This window comes from Pinus tabuliformis, chromosome 4_2 (assembly GCF_031772625.1).
Source record: "Pinus tabuliformis cultivar Carrire ecotype Pingquan chromosome 4_2, CPIR1, whole genome shotgun sequence".
Classification (NCBI taxonomy): domain Eukaryota; kingdom Viridiplantae; phylum Streptophyta; class Pinopsida; order Pinales; family Pinaceae; genus Pinus; species Pinus tabuliformis.
The window spans coordinates 915841476-915866829 of record NC_142304.1 but is presented as its reverse complement, the minus strand read 5'-3'; the positions used below and the strand labels follow the sequence as shown (position 1 = coordinate 915866829).

The 25354-nt window shown below is 37.4% G+C and overlaps 1 pseudogene; it reads right to left on the bottom strand.

The window, feature by feature from the left end:
- Positions 1–2542: 2542 nt before the first annotated feature.
- LOC149172653 (aldehyde oxidase GLOX pseudogene) lies at positions 2543–4553 on the bottom strand (annotated as a pseudogene).
- Between the last annotated feature and the right edge of the window lie 20801 nt (positions 4554–25354).

Here is a 25354-nt window from a genome sequence, read left to right as displayed (position 1 = left end):
ACCAAGTTTTGGGCAGATTTAAGATGGAAGAATGCAAGGCAACAATCACTCCCACAGTAATGGGATTAAAGCTCAGCAGAGAGGACAGCAGCAAGGATTTTGATCCTAGCTTGTATAAAAGCATTGTGGGCAGCCTTATGTATTTAACAGCAACTAGGCCTGATTTAATGTATGCTGTTAGTTTGATTTCCAGGTTTATGGAGAGGCCGAAGGAGGCACATTGGCAGGCAGCAAAGAGAATTTTGAGGTATGTCAAAGGTACCAAAATGTTTGGAATTTTATATCATGCCTCAGAACATTCAGATTTGGTTGGGTACACAGATAGCGATTGGGCTGGAAGTGTAGATGATCGGAAAAGCACTTCCGGTTATGTTTTTAACATGGGTTCAGGAGCCATTTCATGGGCTTCTAAGAAGCAGTCCATTGTAGCATTGTCTACAGCAGAGGCTGAATATGTGGCAGCTATAGCAGCAGCATGTCAAGGAGTGTGGATGAGAAGAATGTTGAGAAGCTTAGGCCAAGAGCAGGCAAAAGCGACAGTGATTTTTTGTGACAATAGCTCAGCTATTGCATTATCAAAGAATTCAGTGTTTCATAAGAGAACGAAACACATTGATACCAGGTTTCACTACATCAGAGAATTGGTGAACAATGGAGAAATTGTCCTAGAACATTGCAGGACTCAAGAACAGGTTGCAGACATCTTGACAAAGCCATTGGATCAGAAGAGCTTTGAATTTTTGAGAAAGTGTCTGGGTATGACCGAATGCCCAGCTGTTGAAATTAAAGGGGAGTGTTGAAATCTAATTTCAACGCAGCTGCCAGAAACCGGTCAATAAACCTCGCCGGAAAGCTCTCGGGTTGATTTCAGGCAGAAGGAATAATCCAGCAAGGAGCTCCGATATAATTTGGAGCTGACACGTGGTTCAGCCCTGACGTAACGCAACGTCATTTTCTCGGGCGTTAAAGTTGGGCAGCAAACTGGGTTCCGATATTTTTGTGAGCCGTCCGATTGCCCTCATCTTTCTCCACCGTCGATCTCTGAAGGTGCACGGGCCTGCAGCAAATCAATGCATTGCGTGGAGTAAAAGACTTATGGTTTGACCGCCGAATGAAAGAATTTAATGAATTTATGTGTTGTTCGTAGTTTTTAGGTAGATGCTTTTAATAATGTTATGGGCACGTTTCAATATTTCTTATATAGCACGTAGGTTTCTTTATGTAAAAGGTATGTAGCATTTAAAGATAGGTATGGTCGTTTTTAATGCAATGTAATACAAAAAAAGGAGGAGCTCGTATATTTGTTTTTGTGTGTGTTGACCTTTTATTTATGCATGGCACATGGAAGAAAAATATATCTGGTGTTCGCAGCAGCAGCGTGGAGAACTAGAGGATGTATGCACAGCAGTGCAAAAATGTCTTTTGTAATGTTTTTGTGAGGCATAGTAAAACAAAGGTGTAAGAAAAACCATGTGTGGTTTTGCAAGTGCATAAAGGAAATGGTGGAGCGATTTTTGTAAGCCTGTGTAATTTTTATTTACAGCAGTAAACTTATGTAAACTTTTATTACACCAGTAAGTTGTCTTTCACAGCAGTGAATATAAAAGGGATTTTACAGTGGTAAATCTTTGCATCAGGTATTCATTCTTTGCATCAGGTTTTAATGAATAGAAATATTTTATGGTGAAATACTCTGTTCCTCAGTGAAATTTTTTTTTGTCTTCCTCTGCACAAAAAGATCCTGGAGTAAAGTGAAACAGAGCATTGCCTCTGTGTTTTATTTTCTTGGTTTTTGGTATTTTCCCCATAAAAAAATTCCCAACAGATTTGGGCCAGCATAGCTTCTCTCTTTTAAGTTTACACTAATGGGAAGCTTATTTCTAAAATACACCATTGGAACAATCTGGATTTTATACGACAATTAAGTTTCTGCAAGATCTTCCACCACTAAGCAGGATCACTTGGTTCTTTATCAGCCATGGTGAACAAGTATATCGTTTCAGGAGTATATTCCTTGAATAGAGAAAACCCACAGCAAAAATGTCCACTTCATCGTGCAGCCTAATGTGTGAGATATTAAATGTAGTAATGCAATTTTGCCACTGCTTAACCCAATCTTCTGGAAAATTTAAATGATGTGCACTCATCCATCCCTGAGACTATGTAAAAAATCTACATATTAATTTTACATGTTAAAACATATGAAAATTCAAATATATATATATATTATTTTTAATCTTATAAATTAAGATGTAAAACTTTGTCTGATGTTTTAATTATATTATTATTATGAAATAAAAATTCAAACTATTAAAACAATGTTTTTAAGAGATTTGAGGTGCACGAATGGGCAAGCAATTAATTTCCTTCGCGTCCGTTAAATTTACGACTATTCTTAAAATGAAGACTGGAAAAAAAATAAAATAAATAAATATATATGTCGACACAGAAATGCCAGGGCCGCTGAACTGTAGCGGTTACAAACATCCGCGTAAGTAACGGTTTACTCAACCGCCCTAACCATGTATTCTGAATTCTCATATTAGGAATATGTCAACACCAATACCAATACCATGGAATTGGTGCGACAAACATTTGTATTATTGATGGAAACAATAGATACAGGACAAACAATAACTAACAATTTTAAAATATAAAGAAATTATTTTTGGCGCGGTATCGCCTCAGCTTTACAGTGTCATTTTTGACAAATTAACCTTTACTGATGAAGATTCAGACCTCGTTTAACTGATGAATCGAATCCATTTCGCCTCGCTCGGCACACCTCCATTCACAATGGTGAACAAATAAAACCCCGAAGGAGCCGCCACTGTGCTTGGTGGAGCCGTCAACCCAACTAAATATCCGCCCTTACCCTTGACAATGGGTGTGGCTGCAAGTGAGAGCATTCTCTGGTTCATGGACCAACTGTGCGTTGTGAAGGGAGGGGCGTATGCATTAAATTTTATGTTCTCGCTTGGCCTCCTCGAAAGAGAGAAGCGAACAATGAATTTTGACCCGTATTTGATCTCTCTCGTAGAAATGGCAGTGATGTTCACCCTCTTGAAATCGTAATGGGGATGCAGATAGTAGGGAATGTATGCTTCCACTCTCAGCTCCGTGGGAAACGGGACACCGGAGAAGCGATATCCATAGTTTGAGTTGCTCCCGGCTACTAAAACACGTCCGTCGGGCAGAACATTGGCAGTGGAATGATACATCCTCGGGATTTTAGTGGGAGCTAGGACTCTGAACCTGTCGCCCAATGCTTCTGTGGGTGTGTAGAGAAACGGACTCAATGCAGGCTCCCGGGCAGATTGCCAGCCGGCTGTGCCATTTTTGGCACCGTTGATTATGAGAATCTGGCCAGTGGGGAGAATGAGCATGTCGCCCATGACTCTGGGGCCGGGCATGTCCTCCATCTCCCATTGCGGATTCTGAGACGTGATCTCCATTCTCCCGCAGCTCCTCAACGCCTCCACGAACGTCTGGTTCATAGTAGCCTTTACAAAAGCTCCATCCGGGGCTCCTCCACAGATTAGGATCTCCACCTTCTGGAAATTATTAGGGGACTCCAGGGGAAGCATTACTGAAGAACCAGACGAAGGATAGTTCCGGGCGCCACCTCCAGGCATGGTGGGGAAGGTTTTGAGTACCTGGTTTTTGTTGTAGTCGAAGAGGATGGAATCCTTGTTGGCGAAAATGAAGAGATTGCCGTCTGACGAGAGATGGAGGAAGGGATAGAGATTGTTCTCCTCTCCCACAGTGTTGGTCTTCGCCAGGAATGGGAGCTGGAAGGCCCCGTCAGAGGGGGCTTTCGGAACGAATTCGTAATTGAACGATCTGCGCCCCCCTACGACAATGACCCGACCATCGGGCAAGATCTGGTTCGACGCGTACCAGCGGTTGGCAGTTAGGTGGGCCGGCGATTCAATCCAGTTGCAGCTCGCGTCGGAGCATGGGGCAAAGTAGCGAATAACTCTTGTCCCATTGCTCCATCCTCCAGTCTGAATAAGTATGCCGTTGCTGGCGAAAGCAGCCGAAGAACAGAAAGTGTCGGTGAGAAGGTGTAGAGGCCTCACACTATTCGTGGCGATGTCGTACTCGATGGAATGTGCCCAGCAATCTTGCAAGGCGGCAGCGGTGGCGCTGTTGCAGGGTGGGTCGCTTCTCATAATTTGCGAAGGACCGGCAAGCGTTTGATCGAAAATGATGAACTTATTGGTGTGGGTTAGCGTCATATGCATTGCGGAAACTCCCGCATTTTGCAGGAGAAGCTCCCATCTGCCTTGGTGAATCTGGTGTCCTGAAATTAATCCAACATAACCATTAATTATCAATATCAACAGAGCTTGAACGATCAACAGAGTCCTCCGTTCTCCCATTCTAATGTATGTTCTCCTCTGCAATTGAAATTTGGCAGATGAAAATCAATTCAATTATTCGCTAGAAGAATGAATTGCCTCTGGAATCTCTTCCACACTAGCACTAGGAGACTCAGAATGTATATATGGGCGTTCTCAATTCTTGCTTAGAAGTATTGATTGCCCTTGGAATCTAGAAAGATATAATGTTCGGATTTTAGAAAGAGATAAGCATGTGAAATGCGTGACAGTGCGATAAACAGAACGCCAACGCTGACGGCTTTTGCTTATTCTACTTTTTAATATTTGTGGGGATTGGTAAACAGCCAGCGATTTGTCTGTGTTTTGCCGTCATCTGTCTCAGTCGCTTTTCTTCACAAATACAAAGAAACTAGAGATTGTTGGGCGGCCAGACCCGTGCAGGATGCCAAACTTGCGAATTCATAAATGCTGTAGGCCCTGCACCTGGACGCGTTCACTGTTACTATTATTTGGTAAACGATACCAAACCTGGGAATTGATAAATGCTGTACGCCGTGCACCAGGACGCGTTTCTTCTTATTATTATTTGGTATCGTATTCTGGCCAAGAGCGAAGAGATTTAGAAAAGAATGAAAAAGGACCGACAGGTGAAAGATGAGGTCCATGAACGTGTTAGCTTAATATAGCATTTGACCGTTGTTATTACTCAGGAACTTCGAGAAAAAACGACAAGATGTGGACTTTTTCATTAGAAATTTGGATAGGCCAACTAGACAAAGAAGAATTTTATGTTTTTCAGAAATTGATGTGGCTTCTGGAACTGTCTTTACCCATTAATTAAAAAGAAAGTAATAAAAAATGCCTGTAGAAAAATATGTAGTGATAGAATTAAATTTCAAAGTGATTTAACTGGTGAAACTCTTCCCTCACGAAAATGGCAGACCTGAGGGAAAGGACAAAAGTGACTTCGGCTTGATTAATCATCAATATTAACATCCGCGTAAGAATTTTATCTTCATTCGCTTAACGAAAACATTAGGGCGACAACATAGATTTATTTTTTTGTTTTCTCTTTGTTTATTGTAAGTGTGATTTTTTTAGTTTTTTTTGGAATTTTTTAAATTAGTTTTTTATAACTTATTTGGGATATTTTAATGTTTTCTATGATTGTGATTTCAACAAATTTTTGTCGAATTTTAAATAAATTAATTCAAAAAATAAACTATTTTTTCAAAAAATAACACTTAAAAACCCTTCACTTTAAAATATTTATATTTTCATTTAAAATTACATTTTCCCCTAATTAATACATGTTATTGCTTCATGCACAAAATGTATACTCTTTAAAATGTTATTGTTCTATTGTGGGTTTATAATTATTTTTTTAATACTTACTAGAGCAACGCATATGATGAGCAACGCATATGATGGTACTAGATATATAATGATGATGTTATTTTTATTTTTGATATTTTTTATGTTATTTGTTTTATGAAAATGATAAGATAAGATGTATTGGTTTTGATTATATGTGATAAAATATTTTTATATTTTCTTTATTTTTCTTCATAATTTTTTGTAAGTACCACAACTCCTAAATTCACAATAATATTTTTTTGTGAGAGAAAAAAAACCATCCTAAATTCACAATAATATAATATAACAACAATGATACAAGTTTGAAAAAAAGGTTTCTTCTGATCTCATATCCAAAAATCCACTTATTCACAATTATTTCCAAATCAATAATAACATTTTGACCGTCTATTAAGAAAAAGCATGGGAAGCCAATTACCTCAAAAATGCCCATGGTATCATCATGGATGTGTGAGCATTCAAAGTACACATGCATTTATCCGATTTAGGCTTGGCAAGGCCCCGGCTACAAGCAAGATGCCCGCATAACAAGGCTCAAGAATGCAGATTCTTGAGAATGGACTCATTTTCTAAGAACGTAGATACGTTCTTGAGAATACGCTCACATTCTCAGCATAAACACATGCTCTTGAGAATGTGCCCACATTCTTAGGAAAAAACAGAATACACTCGCATTATCAAAATAAACACATGTTTTTGAGAATGTGCACACATTCACAGGAAAAAAACACAATACGCTCGCATAATAAACACATGTTCTTGAGAATGTGCACACATTTTTAGAAAAAAGAAGTTCCGAGTGAGATTGATATTCTCGAAATATTGATATAAATGAACTCTTAATTTTTTATGATTAGAACTTTTACATATATTATTATTATAATTTATAATGGAAGGGATATTGTTATGTAATGTTATATGAAATATTATGTAAAAATTAAAAATAAATAACTACAAGTCAAAGTTTAAAAAAATTAAATTAGTTTAAATTTATCTCAAATCCAAATCAATTTTTTTAATATGTGAATTTGTTAATATATATATGGAATTCATATTTTTACCATATTATTGAGTTAAATTACCATATTAAAATTGTCTAATAATATTTTGTTGTCCTTGATAAATCTAATACTAAGTACAAATAACATCATCATCACGGTGTGCCACATAAGTTTTTAAAGTTTCAAGTGGGGAACAAGGTTACCAATATTTTACCATATCTAGGATATTATTTGAGTTAAATTACCATATCATTCTCAATTTGTCCAATATTTTCAAGACTAAGACGGAAAAAAACCAAGAGTGAGCTTGACTTTGAAATCCCTTGGGGTTTCTTTTATGGGTTTTTGAAGGTCATACTGGAGTGTTAGGGTAGTTATTTTTTTGAATTCATCTCATTACATCCACATTAGATATGTCCCAAGTTGGGAAAATAACAATATAACATATTTTGTTTCTCTTTGGACCCTTCAATTAGGTTTCTGATCTCAAACTTGAACCTTTGATTAGGGACATTAAGTAGACTATTCTTCATTTTGACTGAATTCCCTTTATCTATATCCTTTGAGAACGCAATCACAAGGTAGATAAGTTATCTAAGGAGGCCCTTTCTCTTCCTCTCGGGGCAATGGGCATTTATGAGTTCTTTAATGGTGAGGAAGTGGAATCAATGGAATTTTGTTAGTAGCTTTTTGCTATTATATTTTTGAATGATCTATTTCTTAGATGTGTGGCCTATAAAGGAAATTTTTATTTTTTTGGGCACTAAAATTATATGTAAGTTACAATCTTTATTTTTTCTTTTTTTTTATGGAAAAAAAAATGATAAAATTATTGATTAGACTTAATTTAAGTGGTTTTGTGACAAATTTTTATCATCCCTATCCAGGTTATATCTGTGTGTGTGTGCGTGTGTGAAGAGAGAGAGAGAGAGAGAGAGAGATAATAATGGTGAAAATACACCATATTTGGTTTAGTGGTTGCATAGGGGTCCATGGAGTGGGGCCCTCATATGAGAACATCTCACATGTGGATTTGAACCTATAAACTCTGAAGAAAACACATGATATTAACAATAAACCCACCCAAAATATGCATTATATAATTATATTGTGATTATTAGTAATAATTATATTAATATTATAATCGAAGACTACTACATTGGTGTAACACCATCCTCCCACATTTACCCAAGCTATCGATCCACTGGGGTAAACATGCGACAAAGAGTTACCATGATGTGATTCAACTCCCCATGTACAGTTAAGGACGTGGAAGCGACAAGACAAGACCAATTTGACATTCCTCAAGAGCTACAAAACCTTCACGATACAACCACCCCTTCCACGTGCTTAACCCCTGAGACAACTTGATGATTTACTGACCTAGAGCCCTAGTCGCTCCCATGAAAAACCATCAGTGCGACTAGGACCCTCAAGTCGCTCCCAAAACAAGGCCTCCAAGCGATTGCAGTTTTATTCAAGTATTTTTGTGCCAGCGACCCCGAATTCTGAGCCACGTTTTCAGGTTTAGGAATTAGGCCTTTGCCCAAAACTCCATGAGACTTCTAGAAATGATAAATAGCATTATAAACAATAATAATAATGAAAAACTTGAAAAAGGACTTGACTTGACCCCTACTATCCATGACAGGCATTCCGCCAAACATATCCTAAACATATAATCTACAGCTCATAACAATAGATCTAGGCATAGGGGTCTCATACTTATGTGAGATTTATCAAGAAGGATTGATACCTTCTCACAATAGCTTCAATATCATCTATTAGGTCATACATTCATCATTCATTATTTTACTAATCAAAACATGATAAGAGCCATGACTAAGATCTGTCATAAAACCATGCTTACAACCAACATATAACCAACTTAAAATCAATGATAGAACAATAATTAGAGCTACATAATAACAAGTTAATTTGCACATAGAACACAAGAGGAAAAGAGCTCTTATTGACATTGTTATCTCAAAATCAGACCCTGATAGGCTGCTGGTCAGGTTGACTCTAAGTAACTATTTCAAACCAACTTTTGGCTGAGGCTTAGCCTCCTCAACCTGAGAGGGCTCTCTCAAAGGTTAATGATTTTGATAAAGATTAAGATGCCTAACTTTTATAGAACAAATGTGACAAATATGAATGCTGGAAACACATTAAACAACTATCCATTGGGCTTATGGAGTCAACAACACCTCAATATAACAGTGAACTCAACCTTACATAGAAGTCAGGGCACTCAGCATTTAGACATTCAGAACATAACTCATATGGGACCACAGTTTATAAATGCATACAGGAAATCAGAGCACATTCAGTGAATTCTGAGTGATTATACATCTATACCACTGTAAAAATTATGGAAAGGACAAGATCACACATTCTGAACATAAGAAATCCCTCATGAATCCTGAGAAGTAAAGTCAAAATTATATTACTGAAAATGAGTCTTTACATAAGCCAAATACAAGCTGTATCATAAAATTTTCCAACCCTGATTACATTGTTGTTTCAGCTATATATAGAGTTCTTATTCTAACTGATCGAGATTCCTCCTCCAGCATGAGGGGAATTCGAAAACTACTTCTAATGACACCTATTAACCTTTTAACTAACTAATAAATACAACAAGGTGTTGACTGGAGTTTTTTAGAGATCTAAATCAACTATGACTCTAACTCCATATTACATGCATGATGGCTTCTCCTCGTTCTTTGACATCTGGTTTTCTTTCAGTTTGGCTGAGATGGGTGTTTAATGCTCCATATTGACCTTGGATGTTGAATCTTCTATAACTGCCCAGAAATATTAGGAGACTATCCTTGCTTCTCGGCTTCAGTTTTCCCCAAAATATTCGAATGCAAAGAAGCATGTCCTTTATCTTTTAATCACCCAAAATGTAGAAGTTTGCCACGTCCTTGATGCGTTGTAAGCTTTTTCCCATGTACATGTGTGCAGGCAAAAGTTTCTTGTAAACTGTTTAACATATCCTGAACTGTGGAAAATTGCTCACTTTACGACAAAAATTTAAAGTTGGATTTTGAATATATCTTTTCTCCACCTGTCTTGATCTGGTTGACTATTGATAGCTTCAGATGATGCCTTGTATGCCCTTTAGATGTTTCCCTTTCAAAATTCCCGCTTATAATTCAAAACTGCTTGATTTGCGTTAAAATCATCACCTTCAGCAGTTTCGTAGCGCGCTACGAAACTGCTGAGTTGTTTAAAACAGCTTTGCTTTTAACCCGAGACCTTTATTAGCCGAGTACTTGATTGCCAAAAACTCCTTTAGACTTTCCACATGTCGAATAGGGATTTATATTTCCTCAGAAAGATAAAATCAAGCAAATTTGTCAAAACTTTAAAACAAAATCTTACTTGAAATGAAAACTCATTTAGCAGGTAGCTGACTTAACTATGCCTTCAGATCTTCAATTTGTTTCCTCATAGCCTTATTCCCAGCTCTCAGTTGCATATTGATCCTTCTTATGTATTTGGCTTCTTTGATTGCTGGTACTGTCCATGTGTGAAATTGTGAATGGCCATCAACCACTGAATTCAGCTGAGCTTCTACAGCAGCATTCCCTTCCCATAGAGTTTTATAATACTTTGCATGTATGGCTGCATGTTTTCTAGCGGCTTTCTTCAATTTGGCAATCTCATATTTAGCTGATTCCAATTGTCTCTTTATGGCTGCTATATTATCTCCTTGAGATGTGATGACTGTTTTGCCTGTGTCTTTTTGTGTCTCTTCCCCTGTTTCCTCTGTTCTTGGCAGTGCTTCCTATACTTGCTGGAATCTCCTTGTCATAGGTCTTCTAGGTTTAAAAACGAACTCTTCAGCTGGCACATCAAATCTAAGCCTTTTTGAGGCCTTGGATTTCTTGGTGCTTTCTTGTTCTGACTGCATCAATTCAATTTGAACTGGTAGAGACTGCTCGAAATCAATAGCCTGTAATAAATCATTTAAACTTGCCTTGGACACTGGACTTTCTTCAACTGCTATAGCTTTACCTTTTTCCTTATTTATCTGACTTCTTGTTCTTACCCTTGAGACTACTTCAGATGTGCTTGTTTCAGGTACAGTCTTTTTACCATGAGCCTTTTCCTTAGTTGATTGCTAAGGTTGATCTTGGATGATAAGTGGCTTCACTTGTTTTCTTACTTGTGACTTTGGAACTCTTTTAGCTCTTGCTTCTGTTTGGAGCTCAGCTATTGTAAAATCTCTAGCAGGTGGTGGAGTGAGGCCAGTCTGGCTTTTGAATCCAGCCATAAAAATGAATGAATTCCAATCTCTGTCTATCTTTTGGAGCCCATCTAAAACCAGTAGTTTAATCAAACCATGATGAAACAAAGAGGTTTCACAATCCTCTTTCCTCAGCTGTACCTTATCACACATCTTACTCAAACTACGGAACAGATAAAAAGGTAAGTCTATGGAGACCTTCCCGGTGAAATGCAAAAGGAGTTTAAAATGGTAAGAATAAACCTTGTTATACCTTCCTTCACAAGTCAGATATTTCTGTATGCAGGTGAGTAAGTGAGCATAATATTCTTTGACATAATTCCTGGGCACTGCCTTACTTAAATCTTCATTTACATAATCATCCTTCAAAAACTCCTTGCAAGGATTCATGTCAAATTTGAAATTTTTAAACCATTCCTCTTTTCCTCGTGGGATCTCTGTTACAGTAGATATCACTTCTGGCGAAACCTGCAATTCTAACATGGCTACCTTTGAATTCAAGCCTGTGAAGTTAAGTGCAAACTCTTTGGTTACCTGTGCGTGTCCTCCTTGTAACTTTTTGCAAAACTTCCAGCACCCGGCCTTTTTAAATGCTTTCTTCACCTCTTCATTTCTCAGCGTTATATCCAGGCCTTCAGGCTCAGTCCTTAGAGGTTTACCGGATCTGTGCTCCTTTTTCTCCATTGATTCTTCCAAATCCTCGCAAACAATAACTACCAGCTCCGGTTGGAAATGTGTTTCAGCTTCTATTTGAATTCAGCCTCGCTTGATTATCAGCCTCGCTTGAATTTTAAATTTTTCCGTTTAAAATCTTTCAAGATGTAACCTTGCAGATTTGTCATTCATGCAAGGCTTACGGCCATCATTAAGATTTATGCACGGTTGTCTTTCTTGGGAATGATAATTCATGAGTATCAACAGATCTAGTGGTGGTGATAGTGGCAAGGAGTGGTGAAATGTGATAAGCGGGGTACATGAGCTGACATGAGAGGACACAGCCTATGACTCACCTAACGGATTTGATATTTCGGGAAAGATTCTCTGCGAAAAGTACGAATCCATGATTTCGCAGCGCGGTCAGTTTTAAATTTGAATGATGCGCTGCGAAACTGCCTAATCATGATTGCGCTGCGAAACTGCCTAATCATGATTTCGCTGCGAAATTACAAAAAGACACGGTGGCTATAAAACAATGGTAGATGGAGGATAACCAATGGGAGTTGAGAACAACTTGACTCAAAAACTCTTGAAAACTCCAGATTCTAAGGGAAAAAATTAAAACCAAATTAAACTAGCACTGACCTTTGTCATCGGGCTAGGATAAAAAATTACATGTATCAATTTTAGTTCTAAGTGATAACAGACATATGCAAAAGACAACCAAGTCAAGGACTTCCATCTAGTTGATTTTGAGGATCTTACAAGATGGATCGATGTAGGTGGTTGGGACATCCAAGACATAGAGAGTTTTAATTCGGCGCTGCAAGTTAAAAATATTTGGAGGGCATTTAATGGTATAGACACATGGTAGCATATAATCAAAGTGAAATACCTAAAATATTTTCAAATATCAAGTTGGATCGGTCAAGGGGATCTAGAAAAGAAGGGGGCATCTCCTTCGAGACTCAAAAATAATCATCGATTAGGCTAATATCAGATCAACATTAGAGTATTCAATGTTGACAAATTGGAAGAGGATTAGAATGTTGATCAACACCTTCAAGAGGCTATCCTTCACACATATATATAGAGAACAAAACCAGTTAGAAGATGGCTTGTGTAAAGACCGATGCAACATTAAACCAATAATGATCAAATTTTCATTTTTTATAAATGGTTTGCTTCATAGAATAGGGTCCATCAAAATACAAAGGACATATTTGTTTAGACACTCAATCAAAGTGTTTTTGTTTGTTTAAGTTTCAATGATTTTACAGATCCTATTAATGAGACTGGACACTCATAGTACCACTGAATTTTATGTTTTGAGTAAGATTTTTTCTTAGAAAATGACAAACAAGGGATTAGGAACATATATAGGTGTTAGAACATAAAATTAAAACTATACTTTGAATATCTATCTGGTAATGATAAGGATGAAAAAAAAGAAAAAAAAAAATGTAACTTCTTTTATTTATAATGAAATCAAGAGTATTTTTTCTTTTTGATAAAAAAGATTAATATTATATTAATTAATTATTTATATAATATTTATATATGTAATTGATTACCAATAGGAGCCAGGTAATGCTAGCAGATAAGATTAGGGTGCGTCCTACTGTTTAAATTCGTCTAGATTTGAAACGAAGTAATGTGATTTTGATTCCTTGTTTCTCAACATTTGACATGAGGGTGGGTATGGGCATAAGAGGGAGCGGGCCTCGACCTTGTGACGTATGTGGAAAGCGGCTCACACTTACTAAAATGTCTTCATCTAAGCAAAATTTTAAGCTCATTTTAGTTGGATCATCTTATTTTTCCATAAATATCTATTTTTTTATTTTTATTTATGAGGGGCAAACCAATTGGTTTGTGTAAGATTTAGTCCCTATGATGTCACCGGTTCAAATCTTATGGAAAGGGGTTGAAGATGGGAGTGACCTTTGGGAAAATTAAACTATCCCATAAAGCATCTCAATCATGATGATAACATCCATCCAATATGGGGCTCCAATACTAGGGTTGTCCCAACTTAGGCTTTATTTTTTTAAATGTGACCAAGTATCTTAATTTCATGTGAAGATAAAGTAAGATATATTTTAAAGTTTAAATTTATTTATTAACAATAAGTTTTGAAATTATCATCCTAATATATTTCAAATAATATTATATTTGAGAATTGAAATGATTATTATAATTATAAAAAATTTGGAATTTAGTTTTTATAATTTTAATTAATTATTCATAATTATTAAGTAGATTATAGATATTTAATGTAAATATTCATATAATATATTTAGTAGAAGTTTAAAATTTATTTAATATACGATTATATTTTTTTATTTATTTTCCCATTTAAATAAAAAAAATTATATCCATCAATGTTATTTATTATTTTTTTTTAACTAATCCTAATTTAATTAATATGTATAATATATATTTTTAAAATTTTAAGTAGGTTATAAAATAAATATTTTGATATTTGCCATTAATTAGTGCCTATCCATCTTTATTAATAATTTATATCACTTTTGAAAAATAAATTTAAATAAACGATATGTCACTTCAATAATTAAATTTAATTAACGAGACAACTCAAAATAAATACCATTAATATAACTACATACCATCAGTATCAAGCTCGCGTTTACACTCACATGTTCAGGTCGATATTCAGACCGATGGACAGCTGATCCAATACTCAAACAACAAACTTTCTTTGCTTTACCTTCAAACTTTCGCTGCTCCCTCCATGGAAAGAAAGCCACGTGATGACATAAGAAAAACAAGTGGTATTTTGGCCGTCAGATATCGCCAACAGGTTTCCCAAGTTCCTTCACCTCTAGGTTTATGACCATGTTCCTGACACTAGCTCGTTGGAACCATATGCTCCGCCATTGGTTGCATCGCTGGGCAAGAGAAGACACAATGGTAAAGTCTAGATTGTGCGCCCTGATGTCAAGTGAAGTTCACAAGCATGACACAGTGCCTAAAAACCTCCATGTCCTAAACAAAGGCAGGTCTCATGCTCTTTGACCACGCAAGTAATGGGCTCTTTACTAAAACCCTATGTAACATCTGCATTAGCCTAAAAGGTTTTTCTCTAAACCCTTGGATTCATTGGGTTTATTTGCTTTCCCTTTTTCAAAATTTTGCCCGGACCCGAATTGTCTTAACTTTTTACTCTTTTACCTGAAGTATATTAATTTTTAACTTTCCCACCATTAAAATAATTTTAATTTTAATTAAAGATTATTTTCATCTTAAAAATATGTCTTAAATACCAGATCTAGGATTGTGGTTTGAATGGATATTGGATTCAGCTAAGGTAAGCAGATTTACCAACTCTTGACATTCTGGGCATTTAACTTCCAGAGAAGAATAATTTACAAGTTGAGCTATATCAACCAAAGAAGTATGTTTACAAAAAGACGAAGTAGAACAAGCAGTATCCACTGTACAAGGATCTCTATAATATTTAGATGATTTACAGGCAGCTTTTATTCTTCTGCTGTCAATGGTGGATCTGCGAGGAAAAGAAATAACAGCAGAGTTTGGATTTTCTATGATATTTGCAGAGGTAATATTTCTTGGCATTAATGGCTTAGGATTATTAACAACCCAGTGTTCTGGAAAAGTCAGGTGTTCCCATTTGATGGTCATATGCTCAACTTTCTGGTTTTTGGCATCTGTGAGAACGACTGTACTGGACTTTGATTCACGGTTGGGTGCATGGTGGATGGCTGGCCAAAGGGTATTAGTATGTCTGAAACAAGCTTTGACCTGGATACCTAAGTTATTTCTCTTTTTCTTCATATCGAAACCAGTAGTCTGTATTTGGAGCTGGAGGATCTCACTTATGGTTTCATCAAAAGTATATACAGAGAAATTTGGAAAACAGTCAAAGTAGACTGGTCCGTCAGACAAAGGTGCAACAATTCCGCCGATTAAGGAATCTGTGTACTTATTGTGCGTGAGATCTCTTACAGTGGCTAGCACAAAAGTTTGTAATCCTTTATGGATCAAAGGATTGATTCCTACCCTAATGCATCCTAAGTGCAAATAGTTTGTTTTCAACCTCTTTGCTTCGCCCTGTAATTCTTTAGGATTCAACAAAGAAATAGTCTGGATACAGTCGACATTTTCCTGTATCTGACTAACAGACTCTTTAATACTTATTCTAGTTGAGGCTCTTAAATGAAACATAGACAAATCACTATAGACTTGTGAAGGGTCTATGGCAGGCAGTGCCCACCTGGCAGAAGGTTGGGGTTCTTCATATTCAAGTTCAGTGGAATTTAGTACTCGACTTGAACTTGATGCAAACATATCTCGTAAAGTTTCTCCAATCTCATATTCTTTCTCTTCAATCTCTCGGAAAGAAACGGACTTTCGGAAAGGTTCCATTCTAAATATGAGTAAGAGTTTTTGAATACCGACCTTATGAACCAGACGTTACTGGCTCTGATACCAATTTTGAGTAGGGGCTCCTGTCACGAGCTTGCTACTTGCTAAGTCTCTTTGTTTTGACTCTGAAACCAACTCCTCGTGAACCAGTGGTGAACCTACTTAGAACTTTCATGCTTCCGCGGCTTTTTCAACGGCTTCCTCGCCTAACACAGCCTTGGCATCCCTTCCCTCCTTTGGCGAACTTCCTGCGAACTTCGGACGAAGATACAGAGGCAACTACTACCTTAGCAGACAATTTTTTGATGCACATAAAATGTATTCATATGAAATGTATACTCATTTTATTGCAGAATGTATGCAAAGATTACAGAGAGAATAGATCTTTACAGAGATCAACTATCTTCGCATTTATCGGACTTATGCCGTTCTCAAGGAACAAGCAATACCGAAGGCTTCCTGGCGATAAATAGACTCTGCCTCAGATTCAGACCACACACATTTACAGACTGATGGACACTCTAAAGACTGGGAAACACAGTGAATGCTTTGGAACAGGAAAGCTCACGGGAAACTGGCCACAATTTAGCCCTTGTGACTGGTACTTATTACAATGATCAAAATATGGTTAAATCAGGGAATCTATCTCTTCTATACAGTAAGTCATCACAGGCTTTGGTATAAATCATGCGGACTATCATTGGCTTCCCTAAGATAATTTGATGTTGTACTTTGGTTAAGACTAACCATTCTAGATGTTGCCTCATATATTCTTGGAGTGAATAATTTATTCTATGAAATGGATCCCACTCCTTAACTGTCATTTCTTTGACATTTTTATAAATGGTATGAAAACATTCTCCAATTCCATGTTCAGGGCACCATTCACAGTATTTTCTTTCATATTATTCATGGTACACAAGGTCCATAACAGTTTTGCACACTCCATAGTCATTCCATCAATCTTGAAACCACTGGCACTGCTGATTTCTTTGGGAAGCTACTAATGTGCTGAATTTCAACTTTGTATAATGAGTCTCTTCTTTTTCGTCGACATTAAGGAAATCCCACCATAATCTTTTATAACCTGCAAAATCATAGACAGTGTCAGGAAAAATGATATTGGGATCATTTCTGGGCCATCTTGCACATGGCTGGACCGGCCAATGACCTTGCTCATTCCAAAGATCCCTGGTTCGATAAATACAAAAGTATTTTTCATAGATGCCCGTACTGCGTCCTCCATGGCACCAAATGCCAGCAATATCATGAAAGTTTTGTTCGAGGGCTTGATGTGCAATCCCAGCATCTCTTTTAGCTTTATCGTATATCATGTCATGGATCCACTTGCGACCCTTAGGGTACACTTTTCTTTCAGGTACAAAGTGCTGGATGTCAGTGTGGGGCTGCAAATTATCATCTAGGACTTTTGTGTTTCACAACTGCCATGTAGGTCTCCAATTGTTTTAGTATGTTTCCCAGTCTTGGTCATCTGGGATAGTCCTTAAGACTTCTTGTTTCTGCTGCTGGTCCCACTCAATGATGATCATCATGACATGATCTTTCTCTTCTATGTATTCTCTGCTTAAGAAATGAGGCAGATTGTTATCTTTTCCTTTAATGTGCTCTACTTGAAAATCAAAATTTGAAAATAAAGCTTGCCATCTGGCAAACTTAGCTTCTCCGCATTTCCTAATATCCTTTGTCAGGACTTTCTGCAGAGAAGATGCATCAGTTCTCAGAAGGAAGGGTTTATTGATAAGATAAACCTCGAACTTGCTGATGCAGTTCCATGCTGCTTTCACCTCTTTTTCAATAGTGGAGTAGTTCAGCTCGGCTGGATTCCACACACCTGAAGCAAATTGTACTACTTGTTCTGTCTTTCCAACCTTTTGCTTAAGAATTCCACCCCATCCAATGTTGCTTGCATCTTATTTAACAATTTTAGGTGCAAGGTCATCAGCGACATATAAAATAGGTAAAGACTTTACCTTGGCTTTAATGTTCTTGACCGCTGTTGTATGTACTGGACTCCATTTAGGAGGATTCTTCTTCAGCCTCTGATTTAGTATCTTTCTGTCACAGGCACAGTCTTGATAGAAATTGCTGACATAATTTAAGCAGCCTAAGAACCTCTGCAGTTGGTTTCTTTCTGTGATTACATCCGAGAATTTATCTGCAAATTCTAATGCATGATGTTGCATTGAAATCTGGCCATTACAGATTGTATGGCCTAGGAATTTGATAGTGGTTTGAAAAACCTCTATCTTCTTTTTGCTAAACACAAGACCATAATGCTTGACCAGATTCTTGAATATACGAACATGTTTAAAATGGTCTTGAATAGTCCTTGAGAATATTAACACATCATCAATGTATACAATCAACCAATCAAAATATGGTCTAAAAATATTTTCCATTACCTTCTTAAATTTTGATGGATCATTTTTCAGTCCAAAAGACATGACATTCCATTCGTAATGTCCGACTGGTATACTGAAAGCGGTCTTGAACTTGTCTTCTTTAGTAATGGCCACTTGCCAAAATCTTGCTTTTAAATCAAACTTGGAGAAGACTTTGGCTCTTGCTATCTGCTTGATTAGATCACCTTTATGGGGAACTGGATAAGTATCATCAGCTAGGACTATATTCAGAGGTTTATAATTTATGACCAGTCTGGGAATACCTCTGATTTGTTCAGCTCACTTGTTTACATAGAACCCATAGCAGTTCCAGGGACTGTCGGATTCTTTGATCAACCTTTTATTCAGGAGCTGTTGGATTTCATTTTGGAAAAGATCTCTATATTCTTTGCTCATTGGGATGGCTCGGCTCTTACAAGGTTTTCCTGTGTATCCTTCCTTGTAAGGGAGCCCAACAGTGTGTTGCTTTCGGTGCTAGAAAGCATTTGGCTCTTCTGAGCAACAATCTTCTTCAATTTCTTTCTTCAGCTCTTCAATATTTCTTTTAATCTGTGGCATTTTGAGCTGTTCTTCTACTCGCAGAGTAGATTTTAGATCTTTCAGATCTGATAACCGAGCTTCAGCTTTATCCAGATTTTGTGCTGTTTGGACCATCATGGAAATTATGGGATGTGAAATGTAAGGAAGCTCAATTTTCTTTCTGGTTCCCTTTGATGTAGGGACAGAGATAAAATATCCAGCTTTCCCACCTTTGAGCCTGAGGGACCCATGTGGTTCTACTGCTGCTAGGAAAACATTTCCCAGTATGCAATCTACTGGTATATCAGCTACTGCAAATTTTAGATAGACACAGTGAGTGTCAAAACACACTGAAGCTTCTGGTACTTCATATTGCAACTTTTTATTGCCTAAACCAACCACTGTTCTTTCTGTAGTAGTCCAGTATTTGGCTGGAATATTTTTCATATTGAGGATATTAATATCTGCTCCTCAGTCAAGAAGTGCAGTCATCTTGAATATTTTCCCTTTGATGCAGATATTCACCTTGACATGGTGTTGCTGATAGGAGATTGTAAATAATCTCATGTCTTTGAATCCAAAAACTTGGATCCTTCACCCCTTCAACAATTTTAATTTCTTGATTACTGCTATATTGAGCAGTATCCCATGGCTGGATTTCATGTCGTGCCACCTTTTTTCCTTTTTGGAGTTCTTCAATTTGAATTTTTATTTGAGAAATTTCTGTCTTGAGATAATGAATTTCTCTGTTTACCTCCCCCAAAGTGAGTGATCTCACTTATCCGGGCTTCTGATGATGCCTCTGAAATGATTTTGTATTCCTTTCATAAGATGCATCAATGAATAGGGGTTTCTTACCTAATTCTTTTGAAGCTTTAGATTTGAGTTGATCTGTAAATGCTTGAATCAGGCGATTCTTCATGTCTCCTTCCTCCATGGTTCTTATGTGTGATAGGATTTTCAGTTCGTCTTCTTCTGTAGCAGCCATGAGGACTTTTTCTTTCTGAGGCTTGGGCCTCTCTTGTTCTTCTTCGCTGGAATCACTGAAATATGCAGAATCAGATTCATATTGAACATGACAAGCACATTCTTTTGCGTCAGAACATAAGCAATTAGAAGAACTGGAATCTGAACATTGCTCTATGTGAGCATGTAATTCTTCTACTAAAGAAGTACTGAAAGAAACATATGAAGATTCTTCTATTTGGTGTTGTTGGGCATGTTCCCTGATAACAAGATTTTGACACTGCTCTGTGCGGTGTGCCCGAGAACCACATTTCATGCAAAGTGTTGGTTCTCTTCTTTCTTGTTTCACTTGCTTGGCTTTTCCGACAATCTCCTTAGATCTTTTGCCTCTGTTTAACTTCGAATCTTCTCCTTGGGGACATCTAGAGGATGTGTGGCCATTTTGGCCGCATAGCCAACAAGTGAGTTTGTTCCATTTATCCTGCTTAGAAGTGTGCAGGTGGATGTCAGAGGGGTGATAGTAATGGGTTTTTGGAACATATTTATAATACCCCTTTCTTCTTTGGGAGGTTTGACCTCTTGGTGGTTTTGGAATTCTTTTCTTATCCTTTGGATAATTTCTTTTGTTTTTATAGAAGATTTCTTTGAATTCTCTTCTGGCTCTCTTCTTGGCTTTTCTTCTTTTAACCAAAGGATCATCAGCTGTAAGTCCATACTTGCTGCAGATGGACTTTTTGTCCGGCAATTTGGAGAGTTTCTCCAAAGATTTATTTACTTTTGAACTTGTACAAAGGCTGATCAAAGTTTTTGTAATGTGAGAATATATCTCACCCCATGTATAAGACTCAAAAGGAAGTTGAAATATTTCTTGCATTCTGATATAATCAACAAATCTTGATGGCAGGGCAACAAGATATACCTGTTTCCATAACAGGTTCTTAGAGTCTTTGACTTCATAGATCCTCTGCATCCAGTCTCTATGAAAGTCATCATATTGGGACATCTTATGGCACTTTAAGTTCATCAAAATAACTTCATTTTTATTAGCAATCTCAGTTTCACTTCCACACCAATGTTCAAGAATCATTGATGTAAGTGCGCTAATCATATTGCTGATGATTGTGCCATCTGGATTATGAATTATATCTCCTTTCTCATCTTTAAGAACTTCAGCTTCCATTGTTTCAATGGGCTTAGGAGAGGATTCTGTCTCCCATCACCTGAGGAGTGTCCCTGTAAAACATTGGATAATAGTTCTGCAAGCATCTATTTCACTTTTGCCTCTAAGACACATGAGTTTGTATTCTGTATACATTAGATCTATCATCTGTCGGATCTGACCAACACTCATGTTATCTATATTCCATTCTCGATGAGAGTCTGGAAAAAAGGTGTGAGCTTCAGGAAGCTTGCCTTTGCCCTCAAGGTCTGGTGCTGAATATCTAGTGAACCTATGCTCCAGAGGTTCATAGATAGGGAGAATTTGTGTTTCTTGTTTCTTTCCCTTTTCTTCCTCTTCATTTGTTTCCTTGAATAAGGATGCAATAGTTATTCTGTCTGTATGCTTTGCTTCTGAAGAAGAGGCTACTTCTTTAGGAAAGAGTAAAGGAAACCTGTTGATATTTTTAACAGGGTCTTGAATCTGGATACTTCTTTTGACTAAAAAGGAGTTTGGGACTGGTTTCTCTATTTTTGACTGACTCATTTTGTCAACTTTTCCTTTTAAACCAGTAATAAGATTTTTAGTTGAATCTAGATGATCAACTAATTTTTCTTCAACTCCATCTAATTTTGTCAAAATTCTCTTGTATAAGAAGAAATTAAACTTGAATCAAACTGTAAATTGTTCAAACATTTATTTACATCATTAAGGGATACTTACACAATATCAAAATGTTCCTTGACTTCAGTAGATTTTGCAACATTCATTTCCAAGCCTTTTATTGCAGTATTTGTCCAGTTAAGTTGTTCACTAGATTTTTGAATTCTTCCATCAATGCCTAGAGCATTATTGTCTTTCTGGACTAAAGGAATAGCCTTGGCTACATTTTGATTTTCTCCTAATACAATCCCTTTATAAGGAGGAAAAGTCGTAGGTGTTTCAACTATAGACCCATCTAGTGCAATCCAGGCATGTTTAGAGGTACTGGAGGATCCAGTCAGAACATGCAATGGACAAATGTTATCCTTCTAGGAATAGAAAGATATCCAAGTATTAGTGGTGTCCATATATCTTTTCCAGGCCTCTGACAACTCTTTCTTTTCATGGGGAGTATATGTCTGATCAAATCCATCAGCTTGAGGATTAGTGTACAGATCCCAATTTAGCATGGCTTTCATTCATGCTGCACTAATCTCTGTCTTCAGGCATCCATCCATGAGAGAATAGAATTTGTGCATTTCCATTACTGCAGGCTTTTGCAGTCAAAAGGAACAGAACGAAATCTGCATTCTGGAATCAGGCCATTAGCCTGTTCTAGGTATCCCAAACCATATCTAGGCTTGGCTGGTCTCATTTGGCACATCATCCCTGTCATCCTTGGCTCTTCATCTTCTAGTGTGACAATTTCATGGATCATGAGCACATGGTTTGGATCTTGCTCATGAGGAAAAGGAATATCAACACATTTAGGATTTGGGCAAGGACTGATAGATGTGGATGGAGGTGCAATACCAGATCTAGGATTATGGTTTGAATGGATATTGGATTCAGCTAAGGTAAGCAGATTTACCAACTCTTGACATTCTGGGCATTTAACTTCCAGAGAAGAATAATTTACAAGTTGAGCTATATCAACCAAAGAAGTATGTTTACAAAAAGACGAAGTAGAACAAGTAGTATCTACTGTACAAGGATCTCTGTAATATTTAGATGATTTACAGGCAGCTTCTATTCTTCTGCGGTCAATGGTGGATCTGCGAGGAAAAGAAATAACAGCAGAGTTTGGATTTTCTATGATATTTGCAGAGGTAATATTTCTTGGCATTAATGGCTTAGGATTATTAACAACCCAGTGTTCTGGAAAAGTCAGGTGTTCCCATTTGATGGTCATATGCTCAACTTTCTGGTTTTTGGCATCTGTGAGAACGACTGTATTGGACTTTGATTCACGGCTGGGTGCATGGCGGATGGCTGGCCAAAGGGTATTAGTATGTCTGAAACAAGCCTTGACCTGGATACCTAAGTTATTTCACTTTTTCTTCATTTCGAAACCAGTAGTTTATATTTGGAGCTGGAGGATCTCACTTATGGTTTCATCAAAAGTATATACAGAAAAATTTGGAAAAAAGTCAAAGTAGACTGGTCCGTCAGACAAAGGTGCAACAATTCCGCTGATTAAGGAATCTGTGTACTTATTGTGCGTGAGATCTCTTACAGTGGCTAGCACAAAAGTTTGTAATCCTTTATGAATCAAAGGATTGATTCCTACCCTAATGCATCCTAAGTGAAAATAGTTTGTTTTCAACCTCTTTGCTTCGGCCTGTAATTCTTTAGGATTCAACAGAGAAATACTCTGGATACAGTCGACATTTTCCTATATCTGACTAACATACTCTTTAATACTTATTCTAGTTGAGGCTCTTAAATGAAACATAGACAAATCACTATAGACTTGTGAAGGGTCTATGGCAGGCAGTGCCCACCTGGCAGAAGGTTGGGGTTCTTCATATTCAAGTTCAACGGAATTTAGTACTCGACTTGAACTTGATGCAAACATATCCCGTAAAGGGTTTTCTCCAATCTCAGATTCTTTCTCTTCAATCTCTCGGAAAGAAACAGACTTTCGGAAAGGTTCCATTCTGAATATGAGTAAGAGTTTTTGAATACCGACCTTATGAACCAGACGTTACTGGCTTTGATACCAATTTTGAGCAGGGGCTCCTGTCATGAGCTTGCTACTTGCTAAGTCTCTTCGTTCTGACTCTGAAACCAACTCCTGGTGAACCAGTGGTGAACCTACTCAGAAATTTCACGCTTCTGCGGCTTTTTCAATGGCTTCCTCACCTAACACAGCCTTGGCGTCCCTTCGTTCCTTTGGCGAACTTCCTGCGAACTTCGGACGAAGATACAGAGGCAACTACTACCTTAGCAGACAATTTTTTGATGCACAGACAATGTATTCAGATGAAATGTATACTCATTTTATTGCAGAATGTATGCAAAGATTACAGAGAGAATGGATCTTTACAGAGATCGACTATCTTCGCATTTATCAGACTTATGTCGTTCTCAAGGAACAAGCAATACCGAAGGCTTCCTGGCGATAGATAGACTCTGCCTCAGATTCAGACCACACACATTTACAGACTGATAGACTCTCTAAATGATTCAGCCACTTTAGGTTCTCACCAGTGCCGAGCACACTGATGCGCAGGCTTCCAAATCACCTAAGGACTTGAGTTCTTCTCGTGGTGCAAGCAGATCAGACGTGATGTCTGCAGATGCAGAGTAGGAGAGATACTCGACTTAGACACAAAACTCAGACTGACTCTCTATGAAACTCTAAATTTCGATGCCTTGGTAATGAGCCATACCCTCCTTATATAGGAAATGAGGGGGGGACAAACCTCACTATAGGACATCCGTGACTTGTCCTAAAAGTGGAAGGAATCAATACTTTCGGATAAGACTGAGATGACGTCCGCACAAAGATTCCAGTCCAAGGGATGGAATAGTTGCTTTCGGGTAACGTCAAAGTAAATCGTACTGGTAGATTTCTATCCGAGATCAACATTATTTCTAGGCCCCACGCACTAGGCCGACCAAAACAAAGTGGATGCTTTTTCCGTAAAAGCCCACGGGAAAGACTGGGCCCCATCAAGCATTGGGCTGACTGAACAAAGTGGATACTTTTTCATAAAAGTCCACGAGAAAAGAATATTTACACAGTGAATGCTTTGGAACAGCAAAGCTCACGGGAAACTGACCACAATTAAGCCCTTGTGACTGGTACTTATTACAATGATCAAAATACGGTTAAATCAGGGAATCTATCTCTTCTATACAGTAAGTCATCACAGGCTTTGGTATAAATCCTGCATACTATCATTGGCTTCCCTAAGATAATTTGATGTTGTACTTTGGTTAAGACTAACCATTCTAGATGTTGCCTCATATATTCTTGGAGTGAATAATTTATTCTATGAAATGGATCCCACTCCTTAACTGTCATTTCTTTGACAGTTTTATAAATGGTATGAAAACATTCTCCAATTCCATGTTCAGGGCACCATTCACAGTATTTTCTTTCATATTCTTCATGGTACACAGGGTCCATAGCAGTTCTGCACACTCCATAGTCATTCCACCAATCTCAAAACCACTGGTACTGCTGATTTCTCTGGGAAGCTGCTAATGTGCTGAATTTCAACTTTGTATAATGAGTCTCTTCT